This window comes from Papaver somniferum, unplaced genomic scaffold (assembly GCF_003573695.1).
Source record: "Papaver somniferum cultivar HN1 unplaced genomic scaffold, ASM357369v1 unplaced-scaffold_19, whole genome shotgun sequence".
NCBI classification, from domain to species: domain Eukaryota; kingdom Viridiplantae; phylum Streptophyta; class Magnoliopsida; order Ranunculales; family Papaveraceae; genus Papaver; species Papaver somniferum.
In genome coordinates, this window is record NW_020628818.1 from 229,653 (window position 1) to 237,845 (window position 8,193).

The window sequence follows — 8,193 nt, forward strand, 5'->3', positions numbered from 1 at the left end:
AACGCCTATAGCATAATCTGAAGCATCACACATAATTTCAAGGGGTAGGTTCCAGTTAGGTGCCTGGACTATCAGGGCAGTAGTGAGTAAAGTAAGCTTATCAAAAGCCTTTAAGCAAGCATCATCAAAGACAAACTTAACATCTTTTGCAAGCAAATTGCAAAGAGGTTTAGAAAATCAAGCTAAAATCCTTAATGAATCGACGGTAAAAACCTGCATGCCATAAGAATAACCTAATATCTTTTACGGTTTTTGGGACCTGTAAAGTCTTAATAAGGTCAACTTTGGCTTTGTCTACCTCTATACCCTTTGAAGAGACGATGTGCCCTAACACAATTACTTATTTAACCATGAAATGGCATTTTTTCCAATTAAGCACTAATTTTTTTTCCTTACATCTAGTCAACACTAATGTCAAATGATGCAAGCACTCATCGAAAGATGAACCAAACACTGAAAAATCATCCATAAATACCTCTAAAAACCGTTCTACCATGTCAGAAATATGCTCATCATGCAACGCTGAAAAGTCGCAGGGGAATTACAAAGACCGAAACGCATGCGTCTATACGCAAAGGTACCAAAGGGACATGTAAAAGTGGTTTTCTCTTGGTCTTCTGGGGCAATAACGATCTGATTATAATCGGAGTAGCCATCTAAAAAGCAGTAGTGACTATGTCCAACTAATCTCTCTAGTATCTGGTCGATGAAGGGAAGGGTAAAGTGGTCCTTTCTTGTGACCTTGTTAAATTTCCTATAGTCAATACACACACGCCATCCTGTGGTTACTCGGGTTGGGATTAATTCATTATTATCATTCTGGACTACAGTGATACCTGATTTCTTGGGGACAACCTGAACAGGGCTGACCCACTTACTGTCTGAAATTGGGTAAATAATACCCGCATCTAGCAACTTAAGCACCTCTTTTCGAACTACCTCTTTCATGTTAGGGTTCAGTCGACGTTGCATCTCCCTAGAAGGTTTGGAGTCTTCCTCTAAATGAATCTGATGCATACACACAGTAGGAATTATACCCTTAATGTCTACTATAGTCCACCCTAAAGCTTCCTTATTGTCTTGAAGTACATTTACTAGCCTACTTTCCTGATCACTATCCAAATAGGAAGATACAATCACAGGTAAAGTCTCAGATGGGCCTAAAAACACATACTTTAGAGTATCGGGTAGTGGTTTAAGGTCCAACTTTGGTGGTTCTTCTAAAGAAGGAATTAGGGTAGTCTCAGAAACTGGTAACGTTTCTAACCTAGCTTTCCACAATGGGATAGACAACTTTCACCTGTTCAATAGTGCTATCGTCGTGAAAATCTAAACCAAAATGGGATAGACAACTTTCTAATGGGTCTTCAGACAAAATGTTTCGTAATGACTCCTGAACTAAGGTTCTATTATGTTAACCTCTTCAACACATGTGTCATCTAGCTCATGAGGTAGCTTACTGACATTAAAAATGTTCATCTCCATAGTCATATTACCAAAAGATAAACTCATCACACCATTTCGACAGTTAATGATCGCATTAGACGTAACTAAAAATGGGCGACCTAAAATCACAGGTATCTGGTTCTATGGGTCAGGGACAGGTTGAGTATCTAGGACCACGAAATCCACTGGATAGATAAACTTGTCGACCTCAATAAGGACATCCTCAATAACACCTCGAGGAATTTTAACAGACCTATCAGCTAACTACAGTGTTATCTGAGTAGGTTTCATTTCACCAAGTCCTAGCTGTAAGTACACATGGTACGGAAGTAGGTTCAAACTGGCTCCTAAGTCAAGTAATGCTTTTTCTACCCAGCGTTTACCTATTGTACAAGCAATGGTAGGGGAACCTGGGTCTTTATACTTTGGAGTTGTAGTGTTTTGAATAATTGAACTTACGTGACTAGCTAAAAAGGCTTTCTTATGGACGCTAAGTTTTCGCTTTCGCGTACACATATCCTTAAGGAACTTGGCATAAGCAGGAATTTGCCTAATTGCATCTAATAAAGGAAGGTTTATGGTAACTTGCTTAAAAACTGTCATTATGTCATTAAAGTTCGATTCCTTCTTTGTTGGTACTAATAGCTGAGGAAATGGGGATCTAGGTACATAATCAGACCTCTCAGGGACTGAGTTGGCATCATCAGAAATTTTGTCAGTTTCCTTAGCTAGTGGTCCTGAGGGGTGAACCACAGTATGTTCACTATCGGGCATGGTTACCTGATTGTCTACTATTCTGCCACTCCCAAGGGTTCTAATAGCATTCAATTGATTCGATAGTTTTGTACCTACTTCATGAACTCCTCTAGGATTGGGATTAGTCTGACTAGGGAACCTACCATTATCTCTCCCACTTAAGGTCTTAGCTATTTTGCCGACTTGAAGTTCTAACTTAGCAAGGCTCTGAGCATTAGTTTGAAAATTCTGCTTGGTTTCCTGTTGAAAACTAACATGGCTTTGTGCTAACATTTCCTGAGTTTTTGCTAACATCTTAATAGATTCCTCTAAGCTAGTGATAGACACATTTTTGTGTCCGATTTGTCTCGATTCTATGTATTGTTAGGGCTCATTTTTGTACTTATTATGGTGTTTTATTTATTTGTAGGTATTTTTGGCCAATAAACATTTTTGGAAAAAATTGGCTCGAAAAGTTGTCGGAAAGCACCCGGAGGAAATTTGCTATTCGGACTCTCACTTTGGATAAGGGGTAACCTAATTACTAAGGGGCATCCCATTTCCAGACAATTACTAATCCACCCCTACTCTGGATAAGGGGCAACCATCTTCAACATTAAAAAACCAGGATTTTTGCGGGAAACTAGGTGCAGTGAAGAACAGTTTTGGCAATCGTGATTTGGAGGAGTTTTAGGTCGATTAAAGCTCTGATTTTCATATGATAGCCTCCTTATGGGTCTAGGAATCTGATATGGGTGTTTAAATCGATTAGACTGGGCTCAATCGACGGATTTTTCTCACAACAGAAAATATGGAAAGTCACGTGTGTGATCTGTTTTAGGGAATTTCAGAGAGATTAAAGCGTTGTAAACCTTCCCAAAGATTTCTATCTATCTAAGAAAGAGTTTAGAATAAAAAGGAAAGCTCAGAAACGTGTAAAAATCCTAAAACAAGAAATTGCCGCAACTTGGCCGTGAAGAGAAGGAAAGAGATTTTGGAAGATTCGGGAGAGATTTAATCGGTATTTTTGATATAAATAGATGTCTTGGGTCATATAGAAGAGGTGTCGAGAGTTTGGGAACCTAAGGAGAGCCAGAGAAGAAGAAATCAGAGCTTTACCAAACTCAGTTTCTGCTGTTGCTGCTGCTGAAGAAGAAGAACGCGAAGAACATTGACGCTCGGTAAACAGTCGCAGAACAGTGTCGTTGTTTAACAACTGAAGAACATTAAGTTGTTCAGGGCAGTCTTATTCTAGGGTCTTGAAATCAATGACAAAGCAACAGTTTTTCTGTAACAGTTCCATTGTAACAGCTGTTTTACAACACCAATACACTGTTGCAAACAGTCTGTGTTACTACTTTTCACTCTTTTGATCATCTTTTGAGCAAAAAACACATATTTTGAGATCATGATTAATATGAGGAGCTAAACCCCATTGCTGAGGCGATAGAGGAAGCTATTTTTCCAACAAAAGTGGTATATTCTATGTTATCTTTTTATTTGCTAATTATATGATTATTTGCCTTGAACTATTATTGAATATGATTTTTATTTGAGTGATTGTGATCTATTTTGATGGAGTATGCTTAGTTTTAAGACTTTTGATGCTTCATACTTGGTATTTACAATTATTAGTTTTGAAAATCTACTTGTTGCAATATTTTACAATCAAATTAAACAAGAAAATTGCATAAATATAAGTATTGGTTTAATCACTTTGAACTTGGAAAATAGTGGAATCTTAGCCTCAGTGTTTCTTTTAGTATTGATATCATCTTTGATTGAGTTTGCTATAATTTTTAGTGAGTTTTCTATTTTAATATTAGAATTTAAGTCTAATTAATATCCTTCACAAGTCTGAGAATCGAACCACTTTTACCACTATCTACAAATCACATCAATTTTTGGCGCCGCCGACGCGGACTTGTTTTTAGGGTTTTAGATTTATTTTATTTTTTTTTATTTTTTTATTTTTGTCCTTTTTTATGTTTTTGGGTATTTATCTTGTGTCTACAGGTTCTGGATCATAAAGAAAATTGAGCCAAGGAGTTTGGTGATTTCATAAAGACTTGGAGCTAAAGATTAAAGCAAAAAGAACAGAAAAGAAGACAATTTTATTTTAGACAATTTTAGTTTAGGGTTTTGTTTATTTAAAAAAAAAACTGTATTAGGGTTTATTATTTTTGTAATTTTTCTTTATTTTTTTGGACTTTTGGACTTTGGGACATTTTTTTTATTACCCTACGGAAGGGTACTTTAAATATAAACTGTTTGCAGAGAAGGAGGACAATTACGATATTGTCTCTGCACCTTGGGTTCGTACACTAGACATCGGAGTCAGTGGCCCGAGTCGACTACAACCGATTCATCCCCCGTCTGGAACGGGAGGTAAGATTCTAAACACTCGCGAATCCCCTGTCAGCGAGTTACTGGACTCCTTCGTATGCATATATGTTGAGGACTGAATACGGACATTTTTTTCTAGTAAAGGGCAAGGCCTGGCCATACAAGATAAGGGTTCGGATTTCATCACCGTTCTCTTCTTGCCGCTTTAGGAACACGTAACCTACGCGAACCTAAGCCTAAAATTTTGACTAGAACGAGACCGATAGGGTAACGAGCTTAACAGGAAAGTCATTCGAAAAATATTGGTTACTCTTTTAAGCATACTTCGAAGTTCTTGACGGTTTCTGTAAGTTGAATGCGTGACTGCGCCGCCTTGTAATACCGGTGAGGCCTTGGGTATCAAAGCTCCACCGAGCTTCCCTCGCCTCTATTCAACTTACGTTAACTCGGATTGATTCCAGAGGGGTTTGCTTAAATTGTAACGAATTCCCGTTCGAAGGATTAGAAGCTGGTCTAGAAACAATCTAAGTGGAGCCATCATGTTTTGTTTGCTAGAAATCAATAGGTTTGATTTGGTTGAGTCGGCCTTGATCTGTGTTTGCTTACCCTTCCAATTTAGAAAATTCTATTGTATGCCTGAACGTAAAAGAGACGCACTAGGTAGATTTGTTAAAGAGAAACCTAGTAGTTCGAAGCGTCTCGATTACCTTAATCTAGAAAGTCCGGCTTTTGAAGAGTCTGTTTTTGAACGTTCTTTGACTGAGGAGAGAATCCTGTTGCTCCGATAGCGCCAGAAATGGCAACTTTGAAAGCTTTGTTGAATCCAACTAGGACTACCCGTCCTTCGTGTATTAAGTTAGCTGAAACGGAGGCACCCTATGAACTGAAACCTGGGACCTTACAGATGCTCCCAATCTTTTTAGGGAAAGAAAATGAAAACCCTTATTACCATGTTAGGGATTTTGAGGAAATTTGTAGTACTCTAAGAATTAGAGGCTTAGATGATGATGCTTTGAAACTTAGGTTATTCCCATTTTCCCTGAAAGATAAGGCCAAGTCGTGTGGTGTATAGTTTGGACTCCGAGTCAATTGAGACATATGAACAACTTACATCTGCCTTTTTCAATAAGTTTTTCCCTAGGCACAAAACATCGTCTATTAGGACGCAAATATGCACATTTTCACAACAAGAGGGAGAATCTTTATATAGGTATTTGGAAAGGTTCAATGATTTATTATCCCAGTGTCCTCATCATGGTTTAGAAAAGGTTAGGCTAGTTCAGATCCTTTATGAGGGTTTAGATTATTCCACAACGACCATGGTTGAGTCTCTATGCACTGGTGGATTTGAAAACCAAACTGTTGATGCGGCGATGGAATTTTTTAATGAAATCGCCGAAAAAACCCAGCAATGGGAAAATAGTAGGGCACCCCAGAAAACAATTCTTTTAAGTAGAGGAAACGTTAATAGGGTAGAAGGAGGCTATGAATCAGATGCCAAAATTGCTGCTATAGCAAAAAGGTTAGAAGCCTTAGAAGTGGGCCAGACTAGTGGTAGAGTGGAGCCTTTTTGGGAAGGCCAGAATATTGAAGAGCAGGCCAATGCTCTTTATAATAACACTAGATTTGATAACCGTCAAAAGATTGACCCATATTCAGAAACCTATAATCCTGGTTGGAGAAACCATCCGAACCTTTCGTGGTCTAAGGGCCAAAGTCAAGGTCAGTTTAGTAATTCTAATGCTCCCCCAGGTTTTGGCTATACTAAGAATCCTTCAGGACTAGCTCAGTTTCAGAATCAGTCAGATAAGAAAATCCTAAGTTTAGAGGAATCTCTCGCCTTGTTAACTCAGCAAACTGCAAAATTCCAGTTATCCGTAGAACAGAGTCTACAAGCTAGTAACAGGATAGGACAAGAAAATAGTCAGGCTATTTCCGAGTTAAAAACCCAGGTTGGTCTGATAAGTGATTCTTTGAGAGAAAAAGGTAAGTTTCCTAGTCAAACACAACCCAACCCTAGAGGAGTTCATGAATTAGGTGCAAAACCATCGAATCAATTGAATGTTGTTAGAACCCTTAGAAGTGGTAGAGTTGTAGACAATAAGGTAACCATGCCCGATAGTGAACATACTGTAGTTCACCCCTCAGGATCTCACCTCTCAGGACCAGTAGCTGAAGAGACTGATAAAGTTTCTGATGATGTGAATTCGGTTCCTGAAAGGTCTGATTTTAGGCCTAGAGCCCCATTTCCTCAGCTATTAGTACCAACAAAGAAGGAATCGAACTTTAATGACATAGTGGAGGTTTTTAAGCAAGTTACCATAAACCTTCCCTTATTAGATGCAATTAGGCAAATTCCTGCTTATGCCAAGTTCCTTAAGGATATGTGTACGCGAAAGCGAAAACTTAGCGTCCATAAGAAAGCCTTTTTAGCTAGTCACGTAAGTTCAATCATTCAGAACACCACAACTCCAAAGTACAAAGACCCAGGTTCTCCTACCATTGCTTGCACAATAGGTAACTTCCGGGTAGAAAAAGCTTTACTTGACTTAGGAGCCAGTGTGAACTTACTGCCATTCCATGTATACTTACAGCTAGGACTTGGTGAAATGAAACCTACTCAGATGACACTGCAGTTAGCTGATAGGTCTGTTAAAATCCCTCGAGGTGTTATCGAGGATGTTCTTATTGAGGTCGACAAGTTTATTTATCCAGTGGATTTCGTGGTCCTAGATACCCAACCTGTCCCTGACCCAGAGAACCAGATACCTGTGATTTTAGGTCGCCCATTTTTAGCTACGTCTAATGCGATCATTAACTGTCGAAATGGTGTGATGAGTTTATCTTTTGGTAATATGACTATGGAGATGAACATTTTTAATGTCAGTAAGCAACCTCATGAGCTAGATGACACATGTGTTGAGGAGGTGAACATGATAGAAGCCTTAGTTCAGGAGTCATTACCAAACATCTTGTCTGAAGACCCATTAGAAAGTTGTCTATCCCATTTTGGTTTAGATTTTGACGACGATAGCACTATTGAACAGGTGAATGCTCTATTAGATTCTACCCCTGTGTTAGACACTGATAGATGGAAAGCTAGGTTCGAACCGTTACCAGTTTCTGAGACTACCCTAATTCCTTCTTTAGAAGAGCCCCCAAAGTTGGACCTTAAACCACTACCCGATACTCTAAAGTATGTGTTTTTAGGCCCATCTGAGACTTTACCTGTGATTGTAGCTTCCAATTTGGATAGTGATCAGGAAAGTAGGCTAGTAAATGTACTTCAAGACAATAAGGAAGCTTTAGGGTGGACTATAGCAGACATTAAGGGTATAAGTCCTACTGTGTGTATGCATCAGATTCATTTAGAGGAAGACTCCAAACCTTCTAGGGAGATGCAACGTCGACTGAACCCTAACATGAAAGAGGTAGTTCGAAAAGAGGTGCTTAAGTTGTTAGATGCGGGTATTATTTACCCAATTTCAGACAGTAAGTGGGTCAGCCCTGTTCAGGTTGTCCCCAAGAAATCAGGTATCACTGTAGTCCAGAATGATAATAATGAATTAATCCCAACCCGAGTGACCACGGGATGGCGTGTGTGTATTGACTATAGGAAATTGAACAAGGTCACAAGGAAGGATCACTTTCCCCTTCCTTTTATCG

General features: G+C 38.9%; 1 pseudogene; it reads right to left on the reverse strand.

Moving 5' to 3' along the window:
* Positions 1-5,688: 5,688 nt before the first annotated feature.
* LOC113339121 lies at positions 5,689-5,788 on the reverse strand (annotated as a pseudogene).
* Between the last annotated feature and the right edge of the window lie 2,405 nt (positions 5,789-8,193).